At 37.7% G+C, this 19,621-nt stretch overlaps 1 long non-coding RNA gene across 1 annotated transcript; it reads right to left on the reverse strand.

Annotated features, from left to right (window-relative positions):
* Positions 1-951: 951 nt before the first annotated feature.
* LOC131621609 (uncharacterized) lies at positions 952-1,520 on the reverse strand. Its single transcript, XR_009289638.1, has 2 exons — positions 1,414-1,520; positions 952-1,306 (listed from the first exon to the last, which is right to left on the reverse strand). It is a non-coding gene; the product is annotated as an uncharacterized LOC131621609 (long non-coding RNA).
* Between the last annotated feature and the right edge of the window lie 18,101 nt (positions 1,521-19,621).

Genomic DNA, 19,621 nt, shown 5'->3' on the forward strand with positions numbered 1-19,621 from the left:
TCAACCCAGAGTTGACGGTTATATTTTCTCCTTTCCCCACTCAACCCCGAATTGACGGTTATCTTTTCTCCTTTCCCCACTCAACCCAGAGTTGACGGTTATCTTTTCTCTTTCCCACTCAACCCAGAGTTAACGATCATATTTTCTCCTTTCCTGCTCAACCCAAAGTTGACGATCATCATTTATCTTTCCCTCTCAACCCAGATTTGACGGTTATTCCTGATTGTTCATCTTTTCTCTTTTAGCCCATAATCATTACCCCATTCCTTGTTTAACCCAGAGTTGAGTTGTCCTATCTCAACCCAGAGTTGATGTTCACCTCTTATCCAACCCCGAGTTAACTTCCCTTTATTCTTAGACCCAGAGTTGATCCATCTTTCTTTTTCAACCCCGAGTTGATGTGTATTTCATTTCTAACTCAGAGTTAACTTGATCAATCCAAAGTTGATACAATCTTCCTCAACGGAGTTGACACCATTTCTTCCCCAGTGGATCTTATCTCTCATCAGGCAAATTTTCATGTTCTCCTAATATATAATCTTCTTCTACCTTGAATAATCGAAAGGCTGGCGCCAATCTCACCTTCAGGTTTAAGACGATTAAATAGGGGCAGCTGTTGCACCCCAAAATTTGCCCATCCAATTTTTCTACTAACTGGCTTATCGTTTTTAACTTCACTTGCATTTTAGGTCATTTACACATCATGCATTCATTAAAAATAATTTTGGTTCATTAAATCAGTGGTGATGGATTAAAGACATCAATTGGATCATGGTTTATTTCCATATTTATTTAGTAATCAAGGGGATTTTCCTTATGGAGTTTGGATATAAGTATTTGGTACACTACTTGAATTATATGTTATGGTGTTCATCTAAGTTGGAAAAGGAGGAGAAGATTTGAATTTTAAAGTATCACTAATTGGAGGGAAAGGAGGTAATTCAAATCCTATTTGAAAATGTGAAGAGAAAAATCATTACATTTCAAGTTTCCATCACAAGTGTTCAAAACACATATCCATTACAAACTGTTACATCATCATTTTTACAAGTCAGTATTCCAATCCTTAGGCCTCCTGTACAAATTTCAAGATCATTTTCCTCTTCAAGCTTTCAAGTATAACCATCTCCCTAATCTCCAAGAATTGCCGCCTTGTTCCAAATTTTATGCTATGCCCAAAGATTCCGCTCTCTTCAATTCCAAATCGCGAGCCTGCACACAGTCATGTTCAATACCCTCCTCCACCTGCTGCTATACCAGAAGCAAAATTGTTGCGAATCAGCACATTGATACGTCATTAAACAGCCTGTACACATGAACCAAACAGAATTTCAAATTCTCATAGTGCATTTCAAGTTGACAGTCATCAAGACAGACCAAAAACCAATTCAAAAATAGCAAACAAAAGCTAACAATAGCACCCAGTCAGCCCTGCATATCCAGCAAGAGTACATGCCAGTCAAAACCTCAGCCGCAACTCCGACAATCCAAAATGATTCTGAATCAGGAAACCTGCATCATTAACAAAGAGATCCATGCTAATTCAGAAGCATTCTGCACAAACCAAGGGCTGCTCAATTCACTCGTCAACTGAAAATCCTGTGCATATCCTTGCCAAATTCTGCAAACCAAAATCCACACATTCAGCCTAATAGATCCACAAAAATTCAGAAAGTGCAAAATCATATTCATCCAAGAAGGCTACATCACAAAGAAACCTGGGCACATGATCAAAACAATTTCAAAAGAAAGAGAGTCCACAGAATAGAAGTGCAAACAAGTTCAAACTGTTTTCATAATGTTATAACAGTCCCAACTGTTTTTATAACTAACTAATCTTAACAACTAACATAATCAGTTAGCTTACCATAACAGAAAACCCAACCCCTAACTGTTTTGTAACTAATTGCTTTTACAGTTAACAACCTTCAAACCATTATAACTAACCCCTAACTAAATCAAAAACCTTTAACTACCATACACTCCCATTAACAGAGTTCATAGCTATTCCTAACATCTAACAAAAATCTCTAACCACTGATAACTGTCATAACAGCTTTCACCAACATCAATAACAGAATCCTAACCATTTCTAACTAACACTAACAGCATCCTAACAACCTCCAACTAACTTATAACCAATTTGTAACTGAAATCTAACCACAGAAAATCAGAGATTAGTTACCTGAGGACTTCTATATAACAGGACCAATCTTCATCATTGCAAGGGCTTAGATTCTTAGTTCTCCACTCTCATACTCCCATCTCAGAAATTCTTCACCATTTTTGTTCACTCCACAATCTTCATATTCTTCACCATTCTCCTCCATTTCCATCACCATTCATCTTCTTCCCTCCCATTCTACACCATTGGATCTCTTCTTCATTCTCAATCATCTTCATCAGAATTCAAACTCTCAGCTCTTCACCTCCACTCCTATCCATCAATCAACTTTCACCGAATCCATAGAATAATCTCCAGTCTTCATTATTCTTCATCATGTTCATCGTCAATCTTCCATAAGTCTCAGCAACAAACCATAGCTCATACGAAGATTCATCAAATAAAATACAGAGCAAGATTCAGGACACGAAAAGAAGAAGAAGTGTATGCAAGGAGAAGAAGAGAACCACGAGAGAGAGTTACCTGAAGAGAAGGTGATGGCCTCTGGTATTTTCTTTCCATTCGCGCCGTCTGAAGAGTCACCGGAACTGCTCCGGTAGGTAAGCCTAAAACCTCATCTTTATCGATTAAATCTCTGCACTACGATGTTATGTGTTTCTTGCTGAATCTTCCTCTTCCATCAATTGTGCGGATCCTCGCGTTTCGACCAATTAATTAGTGATTCAGTAGCTAGGGTTTAGCATGTTCAAGCCTAGATTTAAGGAATTAGTGAGAGTGAGGCAAAGAGATGAGAGGTTGAATTGGACACGAGAGAGGTGGTGGCGCCGGTGACGCCTCGCCGGAGAGGAAGAATTTCCCGGTGCCGTTTGGTTGTGCTTGAGAATGGAACGAGAGAGGAGAAATCTGAAGGTCACAACCACATTTACCCTAATTTCCCCTTTTCAATTATCCCCTTTCTTTTTATTAATTTTAATTATTTGATTAATGGAGTGTTAATTAGAATTAATTAGTTTTAATTACTGGTTATTTGATATTAACGTTCTAATAATAATTGAGATTAACTAGAATTATGGATCATTAAGTCTGAAGATTAAATCAACAAAAATCTGGGTCAATTCCAATCATGGGCCACACGAATGTTGAATGCACCCCCCCTTGAAGGCCCATGTCCACTTTTTTGTGCTGATCAGAATTTGAATAAAAACTCTTCTGGGCCTTTCCCTCTAGGCCATGCGCCTGATTGCTTACTGCACCACCATAATTCCATTATCACCCCCTGGTTCATATTATTTTCTATTTAGAATTAGGACTTTTTCTTTAGTTTTTCCTATATTTTTCTAGGTTCTAAACCAATAAAAATCATTAATTTTGTTAGAATTTTAGGCAATTTTTGACATAGAGAAATACGCATAAAAAATATTAGTTTTAGGCTAATCATCTTAGTTTCTTTTGCTTGATTTAGAACTCAATTCCTCTCATAAAAATCAATAAAAAATAGTAGTATCTTTAGTCCATTTTTTGTATTATGTTTTTGACTTGCTACTTCATGCTTGTGTATAATTTTGTACCATTGTATCCTTACTCAGTTTTGTTTCTAATTGTGACTTTAATTTTCACGTTTCCTTTAATCCTAACATTAGGCAGAAGCCATGATAATATTAGGTAGAAATTCCCATCATAACATTAGGCTAGTAATTCATATTAGGCTAGTTTCTCATTTCTTTTTCTTTTCAACTTTAAAACACCTAACAAATGCTTGACTTTAATTTCCCTTAAAAGGTACCGAGAAAACACCTAAAAAATGATTAATAAAGGTCAGACTAATAAAAAGGGAATGGAAACTCTCGTCCCTCTTGTTTAAGGGGTTCACTTGAGTGGAAGTTTCCAATCTTAAAAAACACCAACAAGAGTAATTCGAGTCTCCCTTGTTTAAGGGGTACACCCGAAACGCTCGACTAATCTCTCTCTTCCCTATCTCGCCTCCGAGGCATTCTTTCTCCTAATCGGACACGTTACTTCCGCTCCATTCCCAGCTTAAGAATCTAGAGGTCGGGCAGCAGAGTGCGAACGTAACTGTTCAACTAACAAACACAAAAACAAACTAAAACATGTGAGCCGAACTACGGCGCTCTGATTCCTGAAATGGATACGTAGGCATTGGGTCGCTGGGCCTAAGCGAGCACAACTATTTAAAAAACTTTTTTCCCCGTTTTTCCTTTTCTTTCATTCGCATACATTCCCTTAGTATCTCCACTCACTCCCCCTCAATCACAGTAGTGATTACAAATAAACATAAAACAATTCAAAGAGAAGACACACTTCAAAAACACACCTTGATCTGCTTAAAAGCTTTAATCAAGAGACACACACTCGTGCTTAAAAGCTTAGAGTGACAATTAACATAAACTGCCTATTCCAACGCAATCATCAAAGACAATTGCTTGGAGTACATGAGACAGCTATAGAACCATGGTTCTTCACAATTAACAATCCTTCTCTCTGCGTTCCAAATTAGGATTGCAGACTTTTTATATGAAGCTCTTGGGCCTTGGGATTCTTTAGAAACACATTAGGGTTAACCAAGTTAACCTAATTCACACATCATCTGGTTGTTACAGAATGTGTTGTCAGCGAAATCTTCTGGACTAAATATTCAGCATACAATAAAAGGTTTCCTAAATTGTAGATTGAGAGAAATCAGGAAACACAATTAATAAAAGATAACAGCTCGTGCTGTCAGACAAGGATGTCATGACATCGGTCATGACATTCACCAGAACATGTATTAGTTAAACACAAATGCAACCTGCATTACACAATTAAAATCATGTCATGACATTAGTTAAGACATTAAACACCCAAGTATGTTTTACCACAAATGCAGCCAACATGAAAACACCTACAATCTCCCCCTTTGGCAAATTTTTGGCTAAAACAACCTGTCACACCATATTAGAGAAATACTTGTAGAAAAAACAAAATAACCAAACACAATCAGAGCTAATACAGTTCAGACATCATACACTACCAGTATGCACACAATGCTTAAACAGACCAAAACCAACCATACCACAAGAGCAGCACAAGCACAAACAGATCAACATAAAAGTAAGAACATCAGAATCGTTGATCACACACAACACATACTTGTTGTTCTGGGGTGACTGTCAAAACTACTTCTCCCTCTGTTTGGCCACAAAAGTTGCCAAAGCAAACAATTGTCTTCTCCCAAGTATTTTTTATTTTATTTTAAATAAAATTTAAGGTTCCTCAAGGATGTAGATACCTAACTTGCTCTGCAAGTTCTCAAACTGTGTAGCATCAAGAGCTTTTCTGTGGATGTCATTGATATTGTTAGGAACATTCTTGTGTCTATCTTTAGATTCATCTTCAGACTTCTTGGTTAGATCCTCAGTTTTCAACCTATGCACCATTCTCCACTGTGCATCGTTCAAAATCCTGTCAGGATTAGTTACCTCTGTTTATGTGGGAAAAATGCAATCTGTGATTACACTAGAGTCGTTGTAGAGGGATGGCAACTGAAGGAACTTTTTTTGAACCAGGAAGACCTTCACATCCAGCTTATTAACAACATCTAGATCAGTGGTTGACCTTGGTATAGAAATCTGTTTGTCCTCCACACAATTTTTGATGTAGCAGGGCATAATTATGAAATTCCTCTTGACATTCTGATTAGATACACTTTGGTGTATCCAGCTTGATTCAGACCAGCCCAAAAGATTTGTAGAAATCATACCTGTCATCAGATTCACATCTTCAGTTGTGATTAGAAGGATCATGCTCTCCTTGCTTTCTTGAATTCTCAGGTTGAATTGTGAGTCCTTTTCTCTTTCCATCCAGATTCTTGAAGCTTGGTTTATTTCTAGTGTCTCCCTTCTTAGATTAAACTGGCTGTCAATGGATAGCTTCCTTGGAACCAAGTTCAGTGCAGTACTTTTCTTGAACAGATAGACTTCTCTTTTCATATCTCTTGATCTTCTGACAACTTCTGGGATTTGGTTCTGAATAATAATCTCCATGTGGAGAGCATTTTTGAATTTTACGGATGAGCATTCCTCAATTCTAGATGCTTTGTTTGTCTTAATGTGCACAATTGAGTTTTCAACATATTTTAATGTTAAGACATCTGTTTTGACATTTTCATATTCTATTGAGCTAGCAATCTCACCTTCTTCTACAACATCCCACATTATTGTTGAGTTCTTGCTTGTAGCAGGAATGGCCTTGTTCTTTTTGTGACTCTCATCTTGTCTAGGTTTCCATCCTCTAGAGCTTCCAATTTTCTTTATAGCCTCTTCCTTGTTTTTGTCAAAGCTTGAGTGTTTAGCATCTACACATACCTTCCGATGTAGAGTCTTTCCCTTGGCCAGATTTTCTTGCTGAGAGATATTTCTTTTGGTAGGTGTAAGAATTTCCGGACATGAGAACCTCAATTGACCTATCTTACCATATTGATAGCACCTCTTGGCTGAAACAGGGGTGTGTTTCCCCAGGTGTTGAGGCTCTTGATTGACCTTCTTTTTCTTCTTTGTGTCTCGCAGTTTTGTTTCCAGATCAACGATGTTTATCATGAGACTTACTCTCTCTTCTTGTAACAGGGCATAAGCATTTTTATACACTGCCAGTATTTTGCTCAGTTCTCCATTTAGTAGACACACCTCAGAGTATCCAACAGTAAGTTCATCGCTGGTGAGTTCTTCAATATAAGACTCATCATCAGACTCATCCACCTCTTCTATATGGTTCTTTGTTCTAGGAACAGGAAACTCTAACTTGATAGTTCTTTCTTGATGCTTACCCTCAATTTTTTCTTTGGCCATGGGACAAGTAGAGGGAAACTTGGAGTTTTTAGGCTCCCATAGGTAACAGTTATTCTCAGATATGACTCCCTTCATGATTTCTTCATTTTCTTCATTGGTAATGATACAATCTTCTTTAGTGAACCTGTCATAGAATCCTTCATCACATAGTTGACTGATACTTATAAGATTTGCAGCCAGTCCTTGTACAAAAAGGACATTATTTAGATTAGGAACACCCTGTCCTTCTGTCTTGCCAACACCTTTGACTTCTCTTATTTCTCCATCACCAAGAGTCACATAGTTGTTTCCCTCCAGTTTGAAGTCTACTAGAGAGTTCTTCCTCCTAGTCATATGGTTTGAGTAGCCACTGTCAAGGTACCAATCTTCTGTGGAAGGCATCCTTAGAGAAGTGTGTGCTACCAGAGCAACATTCTTAGCTGCCCACTCTTGCTTTCTGTTACAGGTATCATATTCAAGTTTGACTTGATGAGTTTGGTTTGAATATCCAACTAGTCTGAAACAGAATGGCTTTATGTGCCCAAATCTTCCACAGTGATGACACCTCCATTTTTGGAATTTCTTCTTTGAATGGCTCCTTCTTCTGTTTCCTTGATGTTGTGACATTGGTACTGACATCCGGTTCTTCACACAAGTTTCGGGCTTTGCTCTCTTGAACCCAGAGGTGAATTCTTCTTTAGCCACAAATCCTACCCCGGACATATCTCTTGTTCTTTGTCCAGACTCCAGAATTTCCTCTAGAGTATCAGTTCCATTATTCAACATTTTGAATGACTTGGTCATTTGATCAAGCTTGTAGTTCAACATGCTTACTTCACTACTGAGAGAGTCTATGGTTGCAAGATATATATTCTTCTCAGTTTCTAACTCTCTTATGATTATCTCTTGCTTCTCTACTTGTTTGCAGACTGCAGCATTCTTGATACACAACTTCTTGTATGAAGCAGCAAGTTCGTCAAAGGTTAGCTCATCATCACTGGAATCATCATCAAATGCATAGACTCTTGTTGGAACTGTGACATGTCTTGCAGTTTCTTCTTCCGACTCAGAGTCTTCATCAGACCAAGTGACAGACAATCCTTTCTTTTGCTCCTTGTGATAGGTAGGACATTAAGCTCTTATGTGTCCAAATCCTTCACATCCATGACACTGAACCCCTTTCCCTTGATTGGGCTTCTCCTTAGCTTTGAATCTTCTGATTGGATCATAGGTTTGGTTGATGTCATTGGAAGTGTTCTTTACATTGGGTCTGGACTTTTGATCAACCCTTCTAATAAGTCTGTTGAATTATTTTGCAAGCATGGCTATGGCTTCTGATAGATTTTCATCACTTCCACCATTTCTTTCTCTTGAATTGTCATCTGTGTTGGAAACAAAAGCTATGCTTTTGTTCTTCTTTTCAACAGGCTCACAGATACTCAACTCAAAGGTTTGTAGAGAGCCAATGAGTTCGTCCATCTTCATGTTGCTGATGTTTTGGGGTTCCTCTATGGTAGTTACCTTCATATCAAATCGCTTAGGCAGTGATCTGAGGATCTTTCTTACCAATTTTTCTTCAAACATTTTTTCTCCTAAGGCTCCTAAGTTATTTGAAATCTCAAGGACATTCATATAGAATTCATAAATGGTTTCGTCCTCTTTCATCTTGAGATTTTAAAACTTAGTGGTAAGCATTTGAAGTCTCGACATCTTTACCTTGGATGTGCCTTCATGTGATGTTTTGAGAATATCCCAAGCTTCTTTAGCTAGTTCACAGTGTTGCACAAGCCTGAATATGTTCTTCTCAATTCCATTGAACAAGGCACTTAGGGCCTTGGAATTGCCCAAAGCTAGCTCTTCTTCAGTTTTGTTCCACTGTGCTTCAAGAATTAGAACAATGGTTCCATCTTCCATGACCTTCTCAGGATGTTTCCATCTGCTTTCCACAGCTCTCCAAGCCTTGCTGTCCACAAACTTTATGACTGCTACCATACGAGGTTTCCAGTAGTCATAGTTAGAGCCATCCAGGATGGGTGATCTATTCCCAAACACTAACAGTTCCTTCTCCATAGTACCAGAATTTTGTTATCCCTAGATCTCACCCAGATGTAAACAGGCAGGGTGCCTGCTCTGATGCCAATTGAAAATTCTAGTAACTCACGCTGGATGTCTTACTGGATGTTATGACATCCACATTTACACAACACAAAAACGTTAAAATAGAAATATATAAAAGCAGTAAGGAACACACATAATTGTTTACCAAGTTCGGATCAAACAACCTACTCTGGGGGCTACCAAGCCAGGGAGGGAATCCAATATAAGCAGAATTAATTTGGAGTTAAACTCCCCCGTTTACAACTCCTCACTTAAAACCTACCCAATGAAATTCCAACCTATTCCTAGACCTGAGTATCTCCACTCACTCCCCCTCAATCACAGCAGTGATTACAAATAAACATAAAACAATTCCGAGAGAAGACACACTTCAAAAACACACCTTGATCTGCTTAAAAGCTTCAATCAAGAGAGACACACTCGTGCTTAAAAGCTTAGAGTGACAATTAACATAAATAACCTATTCCAACGCAATCATCAAAGACAATTGCTTGGAGTACATGAGACAGCTACATAACTATGGTTCTTCACAATTAACAATCCTTCTCTCTGTGTTCCAAATTAGGATTGCAGACTTTTTATATGCAGCTCTTGGGCCTTGGGCTTTCTTAGAAACACATTAGGGTTAACCAAGTTAACCTAATTTACACGCCATCTGGTTGTTACAGAATGTGCTGTCAGCGAAATCTTCTGGACGGAATATTCTGCATACAATAAAAGGTTTCCTAAATTGTAGATTGAGAGAAATCAGGAAACACAATTAATAAAAGATAACAGCTCGTGCTGTCAGACCAGGATGTCATGACATCGGTCATGACATTCACTAGAACATTTATTAGCTAAACACAAATGCAACCTGCATTACACAATTAAAATCATGTCATGAGATTAGTCAAGACATTAAACACCCAAATATGTTTTACCACAAATGCAGCCAACATGAAAACACCTACAGACATCTTGCACCCATACATTATTTATAATACATTATAACATATGCATACAAAGCGCATATAATAGTCTCATTTATTTTGAAAACATCATTTACAAAATGCACTTCATACATCATGACATTGCATAAAACTACCTTGTTTTTCTGGTTAGTTCACAAACAAACAAATGTTATCAACAGTTTACCATCATCCCTCAGATACAATCTGGACAGAGATTTATTCTGACGAGCATTCCATCAGATATTCATTCTGACGAGCATTATCCCTCAAACATTCAGTCTGACGAGCGTTATCCTTCAGGTCTCCATCCTAATAAGCATATCCTTCAGGTTTCCATCCTGATAAGCATATCCTTCAGGTCTCCATCTTGATAATCAAATCCTTCAGGTCTCCATCCTGATAAGCATATCCTTCAGGTCTCCATCCTGATAAGCATATCCTTCAGGTCTCCATCCTGATATGCATCTCCTTCAGATATTCATTCTGGAAAGCATCTCCATCATCTCCATCAGGTATTCATTTTGACAAGCATCTCCTTTAGATATTCACTCTAATAAGAACACCTTCCAATAAAGTATAGTATAAGACTCATTTTGTTGCTCTCAGCATCAACTACTTTGGATGGCATCTGTAAGCCCATCTCTGACAACGTTTTGTCGCCTCTCAGAATGGCATCATTTAGCCCATTCAACTAATATTATCAACCAAGAGTGTTACTTCCTGCACCGGTGAGTGCAAATTTCTGGGCACTTAAGTGTTCAATCCTCTTCCACCTTCAGATCACGAATGGCGAACATGCCAATCTATCTCCTCAAGTTTAATAAGATTGAACAGGGACAACTGTTGTACCCCAAAATTTGCCCTCCATATTTCAAGACAATTTGTTTCAAGAGGTCTCCTCATGCTCATAGGGTTCTCAATTGCTCAAGGGTGCTCAAGGTTTCATCAGACAAAGCCTCCTCCTAAGCAATAGACCTTAAACGTGATTTTGACCTTATCAAGGACCCCTAAATCTATTCATATATTTTTGGTGATTTTTTATTTCTTTTTATTATGATCTTACTCAATTAAAATCAAAATATATCAAATAAATACCAATTAATATAGTTTAGGCATGTAGATATAATTTTCAAATCAAATCATGAATCTAAAATCATATCTTTGTGATGGAGAAATCATGTAAATTTTTCATGCAAATTTCCAATCATCCAAACTCATGATTTCCAATCAAATCTCCAATCATCCAATCTCATGATTTCCTTGAAAACAAGTTGACCTAATTCACTCTACTATAAGTAGATAACAATTCCGGACCAAGGGGGAGAGAGGAGGACGAAATTTTTTTTGCTCCAACAAGGACAAATTCTTGCTCCATCAACACTATTCCAAATCTCAAAAAAGCTTCAAAAAAGAGGGCCAACTGGTTTCAATCTTGCAGCCATCTCCAAGCTTTCCTAAGGATCAAACAAGCATCCAAAGGTTGATCGGAAGCTATTACAATCATCACCAACATTCAAAACCTCGTGAATCACTTCAATCAAGTGCCACGATTTATTTACTTCTTTTTTAATTCGATTACATTGATTCACGCATCATAAAGATGTTTTGATCATATATTATTGTTTGTATGAATGCATATTATGTTTTTGGATCATCTTTTTGAGAATTAGTGCATGTATCGTGAATTGCCATGGCTAGGGTTTGTTCCTCGTGATTTTGGGGAACCCTGGCATGAATTTTGATGGATGAGTAAAAGTCTTTCATCAAAATGAAGATGAACAGTGTTTAGCGCGGGTTTAATTTGTTTGAATTTGTGTGGTTTTGTTTTATTATGTTATTTTTGATTTTTTAGGTTTATGAACAGGTTTCCTTTGAATTGAGTATAAGTCATTCCTTAGCGCACCAACGAGATTGGCCAAGTGGATGGAGCTTTATCCTGTGACTTCAAGGGAGCGGATTCAATTCCCACCCCACACAATTTTTTGGCTTCTTATTTTTCTTTGCTTATTTCACATTCTTATCTAATTTATCATTCGATAATTAACATTATCACAAACTTTCACTAACCATGAGTCATTTGTTAAAAACCTTAATAAAAAGGGTTTGGCCAAATAATTAGGGTTAGTCTTAATTTTAGGTTTAGGATGAATAATTTAAATTAGGTTTTTAGCCAAATAATTAATTAATTTAATTTAGTTAATTAGATAATTAGGTTTTTTTGGCCGAATAATTTAATTAATTAATTTAGTTAATTAGGGTTAATAACCCTATGATTTAGATTAATTTAGTTAATTAGGGTTTATTAAAATCAATTTCGACTTAGGTTTTAATTAATTAGGTTTAATTTCAATTAATTAGAATTAGGTTTCTATTACCCCTAAAACTTTTTTCAAACATTAACTTTCTTTTTCCTGATTATTTATTTTCTTGCTATTTTAATTGTAACTATTCACCAATTGTAATAGCGTAGATTTAAATTCCGCATTTTTATAACTATGTAACTGCTCACAGGTTGTAATAGCGTAGGAATTTTCTTTTTTCGCATTTTATATTCAATTATATATTAAGTGTTATTAACTAGGGTTTGTATGGCAAGACTAAAACGAATGATATAAAACCCTAATCCAAGATTAAATAACTGAAAGCAAACACTCTTCACACTTGCACCTCTAGGGTAACCCTCTTTTCGTTGCCTTACAAATGGTCATGTCCCTCGAACATAGGGGTATCTTAGCAAAAGATCATAGACCCCTGATGACCCTTCGAGTTGCCTTTAAAAAAGACGATCTTGTTTGTCGATGACTCTACGAAAAATGATGATAGTCCCTTTGAAATTGCAAAGCTATCCTTACAAATGTTGCCTTCGATGACCATTCGATTACCCTACACTTGTCCCTTCACATCCAAAAGAAAATACTACTTACCAACTAATGGTAAGGACAGTCCTATCCCAAAAGGAGAAGGAAAATAACAAGAACGACCTCGAGTGGGTGAGACACTCTTAAATGCTTGGTCACAAATCAATTATTTTTCACATCTCACACCTCCAAAATATTTTCAAAAAATAAACACTTTGTACACATTCATACGAGAATTATTACAAAGTTAAACTTGTACGAAATATTTTCTAAACACACATTACTTTTCAAAAAGCAAGTAAAGTGATCTACGCATTTAAGAGCCCATGGATAACCATGGATACAAGGGTTCTAATAACTTCCCTTTGTATAACTTACCCCCCGAACTCAAAATCTATCAAGGTCTTTCCTATTCTTTTCAGCCTTTCCTTATTGGATAAAAGAAAAGTCGGTGGCGACTCTAGCTATCCTCACATTTGGATAAAAATAAAAAAAAGTCATTTCTCCCACCGTATTTTAATATCTTTACCTTTTCAATGTTTGTGCTATTTGATTTTGTATTGCGCTTTTTTCAACCGTTATTTCCAGCTGACTGAAATCTGAGGAGAGCCATGGCTTGCTTTTGAGCCCTATAGTTTGCATAATTTGTTTGCTACAAAGAGCAGTTAATAACTTTTTCTTAAAGTGTAAATAACCTCAATTTCTTTGCAAGTCCATGTTTGGTTGTTTTATTTGTGAGCATGTCTTATTAAGATGTACGCGTTGCCAAGGCGAGATGCTGAGCTAGTCGGATGTGGCTGTAATTGGAATGTGCTTGCGTAAGTGAAGCATTGGTTCAGTTTGATGTGTTTGTACCTTAGATTTATGCTAGTGAGACATGGGCTCATTTTTAGGTGTTTATGCTTTAAGCTGCACTTGTGGTGATTTATCATCGAATCCTCTAGGTGCGACTATGCTTTGGATTATATTCATAGGTGTCATACCCCAATATTTAACCCTAAGATCCCACCACATTTGAGTTGAATCTCAAAGAATGTGATCATCATTATCATCATTCATAATCATTTATGCATCATTTGCTAACAAAAAGTTTAGAAAAAGATTGTGTTTGCTTGTTGCTTGTTTCACAAGATAGGTGATTGATCAAGGAGCTCAGGAAAATTAGGGTTTTTAAGCTCACAAGGTGGCTCAAACCTTCTCATATGCTCAAGTGATTTACCTCATCAATATCCAAGCCCAAGTGTGGTTCAAATCAAGATCAACAATGTAACATCCTTTTAAACCCCCGCGGAAATATATTATAATCAGAGTAAATAAACAGCAAGGATGCTACAATTATCAAATAAACAAAACATCAAGTCGATTGTCATGCTTTATTAGAAATTAACCAATATCAAACAGGTGTTTAGCACAGCGGAACTTAATTCATCAGTATTAGGAAACAACTCCACACAAATACTCAATACATAATCCATAGCCAAAATGGCAACAAAGTATAATAAGTAACGCTAAGACTAATCGATCCCAGTGTTACAATCAGAGCATGACTCGACACGAACTACGGGCTAGCCTACAAGCTATCTTCACCCGGTCAAGACGCCACTACATCCTTAATCTGAAATCATCAAAGTAAGGGTGAGTTTCATTCGAATTAATAACCATTATACAATCATAAGCAATAAAGTCTCATAGCAATTATCATCCACTCATCATACATAAAATCGGAAATTATTATAACAACCAAACATCAGTACATAAGCATATTCTATCACTCCACACAATCATTCAGTTATATCATAATATAATGCAATGAATGAACTGACACTAATGCATGTGGTACCATCCATGGGATAAACCCGTCCAACCGATCTTTTTCATCACCAAGATACAGTTTTAACCAGCACAAATTCCACACAATGGGATTTATGCCCACCATTTTGATCCACTTTCATCACCGGGATCCATCACCAAAAATGTATGCGAATGAATGCAACATATAACATGCTTACAACATCACCAATCCGATGTATCACATCGTTTCATTATCATCACCAATTCAGCACCAATAAACATGTATATATATATTCTTAGCATTCATACAAATATGTCACACGCATACATGAAAGACATCATCCAATAAATAGTATAAACACGAATGTAAAACTCGGACTTTACGTCCACACTACCTATTCATCATATAGGCCTTTAACTCAGCTTCGCAATGCTCAAAACGGCACATAAATCGGATATTCGGATCAAAAGTTACGGGTTTTTAAAGATAAAAGATTTTTAGAAAATATGCTGCAGAACCCGGTTCGTCCCTACGTGGGAACCGGTTCCTGGCTGCTTCCAAAAACACGCCTCTGATTTTTACTATGGGGAACCGGGTTGTCCCTATCTGGGAACAGGTTCCCAGCAACCCAGAATCCACACCTCTCTGTTTTTATAAGGGGGAACCGGTTCGTCCCACATGGGAACCGGTTCCTACGTACCTGCACAGCCAAATTCACCATTTTGACAGCATTTACCCTATCCCATTTCCCCAATTTCAGGTACATACGAACATAGCACACAAATACCATCAATTTTCACATCATCACACATTTCAGACAAGTATTATCCAAGTATTAACAGCATATATCATGAGTATTAACAGAATCATGTAATTCATACAATTTCATCAAAACCTAACAAATTCCCAAACCCGACACGTACGATTGAAATAGACAATAATCCTATTCAATTCTACTACCTATCATCGCATAAGGATTACTAACCCGTAGAATCCTCCCTTACCTCAGAGTCGAATCTTCGAAGGTCTTCTTCCCCTTTGGCTCTTCTCACTTTCACGTGTTCTTCCTTTCCCAGAGTCTGTCCCTTTTTCTTCTACCTCCCTTCTTTCCAATTCCTTTTATTTTATGAAAAATAAAATAAAATATTATAATGGGCTTGCTTAGTTAACACCCCCCCTTCTGCTAACCACTACTCTAGCCCAATGCCAAATACTTCATCATTTTCCAAATAATTCCCAAAATTATTAATTCTAATAATTTAATTAAAAATAATAATTAAATTAATAAACAAGAATTAACGGGGTGTTACTACAACTCTCCCCCACTAAAAGAGTTTTCGTCCTGGAAAACATACCTCAAACGAAGAGTTCGGGATAGGAGTCCTTCATCTGACTCTCCAGTTCCCATGTAACATTTCCACATGCAGCTCCTCCCCAAGCTACCCGGACTAAAGCGATCTCTTTACCACGTAGTTGCTTTAACTTCCGGTCTTCAATTCTCATGGGCAACGCCTCAACTGTCATATTATCCCTCACCTGCACATCATCTACTTGGATTACATGAGACGGATCCGCAATATATTTCCTTAGTTGAGATATATGGAATACGTCATGTAGGTTTGCAAGTGTTATTGGTAAAGCAATACGATAAGCCACCTCTCCTACTCTTTCCGTAATCTGAAATGGACCAATAAAACGCGGCGTCAATTTCTTTGACTTTAATGCTCGACCAACACCCGTCGTAGGAGTTACTCTCAGAAACACATGATCTCCCTCTTGAAATTCAAGTGTTCTCCGTCTCTTATCATGATAGCTCTTTTGACGACTTTGAGAAGCCTTCATCTTCTCCTGAATCATCTTAATCTTTTTCGTCGTCTCTTGAACAATTTCTGGTCCAATCACTGCACTTTCACCAGATTCATACCAACACAGTGGTGTCCTACACCTCCTACCATACAAAGCTTCAAATGGAGCCATACCAATACTCGAATGGTAGCTATTGTTGTAAGTAAATTCAATCAACGGCAAGTAACTATCCCATGCACCACCCTTTTCTAATACACAAGCACGCAATAGGTCTTCCAATGATTGAATCGTCCTTTCAGTCTGACCATCAGTCTGCGGATGATAAGCAGAACTCAACCTTAATTTAGTACCCAAGGCCTTCTATAACCCTTCCCAAAATCTGGACGTAAATCTTGGATCTCTATCTGATACGATACTCGAAGGAATACCATGCAAACTTACTATTTTCTCAATGTACAACTGTGCCAACCTTTCCATAGCATAATCCATTCTCATCGGTATGAAGTGAGCAGACTTCGTCAGTCTATCCACAATAACCCAAATGGCTTCATAGTTCTTAGTTGTTCTTGGCAATCCAGATACAAAGTCCATGGATATGCTATCCCACTTCCATTCAGGAATAAATAAAGGCTGCATAGTCCCATACGACTTCTGATGTTCGATCTTTGACTTTTGACAAGTCAAACAAGAATAAACAAATTCAGTTATTTCCTTTTTCATCCCAGGCCACCAGAATAACTTCTTCAAATCATGGTACATCTTAGTAGCACCAGGGTGCATACTCAATCCACTACGATGTCCTTCTTCCAAGATACTCTTCTTCAGTTCAGTAACGTCAGGAACACAAACACGGTCGCCAAATCTCATTATGCCATTCTCATCAATTCTGAACTCACCTCCTTTTCCTTGGTTGATCAAAGTCAATCTGTCAACTAGTCCCACATCTTCCTTCTGCCTTTCTCTGATTTCATCAAGAATTCCACTTGTCAGCTTTAACATACCTAACTTGATGCTATTCGAAGTGCCTTCACATACCAAACTTAAATCCCGGAATTGCTCAATCAAATCTAGTTCTCGCACCATCAACATTGACATATGCAAGGACTTCCTACTCAAAGCGTCAGCAACAACATTCGCCTTACCCGGATGGTAATTCAGCTCAAAATCATAATCTTTAAGGAATTCTAACCACCTCCTCTGTCTCATATTAAGCTCTTTCTGATCAAATAAGTACTTCAGACTCTTATGATCACTAAACACCTCGAATCGTGAACCATAAAGGTAATGTCTCCATAATTTCAACACAAACACCACTGCTGCCAACTCTAAGTCATGAGTCGGGTAATTCTTCTCATGCACTTTAAGTTGTCTCGACGCATAAGCGACTACTTGTTGGTTCTGCATTAGTACACCTCCAAGTCCCATCAATGAAGCGTCACAATACACAACAAAAGATTCTGCCGGATTCGGCAAAATTAAAATAGGAGCACTAGTCAGCGTCTTCTTTAATTCTTGGAATCCTTCTTCGCATTTCGAGTCCCAAACGAATGCTTGACCCTTCCTAGTCAACTTCGTCAATGGTAGAGCTAACTTTGAAAAACCTTCTATAAACTTCCGATAGTAACCTGCAAGACCCAGAAAGCTACGAATTTCAGTAACGGACTTCGGAACTTCCCACTGAGACACGGCTTCTACCTTTGCTGGATCTACGACAATACCGTTCTTGGAAATTACATGACCCAGGAAACTCACTTCACTTAACCAGAAATCACATTTCGACAGTTTGGCATAAAGCTTCTTCTCTTTCAACACTCCCAGTACAATTCTGAGATGCTCTGCATGTTCTTCTTCGCTTTTGGAATATATCAGAATGTCGTCAATGAACACCACAACGAACTTATCAAGATAAGGATGAAAAATCCTATTCATGTATTCCATGAAAACACCAGGTGAATTAGTAACTCCAAACGGCATCACAGTGTATTCATAATGACCATACCTCGTTCTGAACGCAATCTTCTGAATATCGTCCGTCTTCACACGAATCTGATGATAACCAGACCTCAAATCAATTTTACTGAATATACTAGCTCCGACCAACTGATCCATCAAATCATCAATCCTCGGCAGTGGATACCGATTCTTGATAGTAACTTTATTCAGTTGTCTGTAGTCTACACACAACCTCATAGATCCTTCCTTCTTCTTTACCAATAACACCGGTGCACCCCACGGTGACACACTTGGACAGATGAACTCCTTCTCCAACAATTCTTCTAATTGACTCTTCAATTCGGTCAATTCAGATGCTGACATTCTATAAGGTGCCATCGATATAGGACTGGTTCCAGGAACTAACTCAATGGCAAATTCTACTTCCCTTTCAGGTGGTAGCTCTCTAACATCTTCTGGAAAAACTTTTGGAAATTCTCGTACCACTGGTAATTCATTACTCACTACCCTTCCTTTCACTTCCATCGACGCAAAAAGCATAAACACGGCTGCCCCGTCTTGAATTGCTTCACTCACTTGTCTTGCAGTCATTGCTAACTCCTCGACACTAACCTCTTCAGGAAAGATGACCGTCTTCGTAAAACAATTAATATGAACTCGGTTAAATTGCAACCAGTTCATCCCCAAAATAATGTCAAGTTGTTCGAGTGGAAGGCACACTAAGTCCATTCCAAACTTCCTACCAAATATATCAATAGGGCAGTTCAAACATGCAGATGAAGTGGTCACTGAACCCGACGCAGGAGTGTCAATAACCATACTTCCATCAATCTTTGTTATCTCTAAATTTAGCCTCTTAGCACAATCCAATGAAATAAATGAGTGAGTCGCACCAGTATCAATAATCGCAATTAAAGGTGTGTTATGTATGAAACACATACCTTTAATCAGTCTATCCTTTGGAGTGGTTTCTGATCCATACAAAGCAAAGACTTTCCCTCTAGACATGTTCTTCTTCGGTTTGGTGCACTGTGTACTGATATGACCTTCTTCTCCACAGTTATAGCAAGTTACAGTTCTCATTTTACAGTCAGGAGCAACATGGCCTACTCTGCCACACTTAAAGCACTTCTTCTCTTCTTTCTTGCACTCATTCCTCTTATGTCCTGGTTCACCACAGTTAAAACACCTAAAAG

The sequence above is a fragment of the Vicia villosa genome, linkage group LG1 (genome assembly GCF_029867415.1).
Source record: "Vicia villosa cultivar HV-30 ecotype Madison, WI linkage group LG1, Vvil1.0, whole genome shotgun sequence".
NCBI classification, from domain to species: domain Eukaryota; kingdom Viridiplantae; phylum Streptophyta; class Magnoliopsida; order Fabales; family Fabaceae; genus Vicia; species Vicia villosa.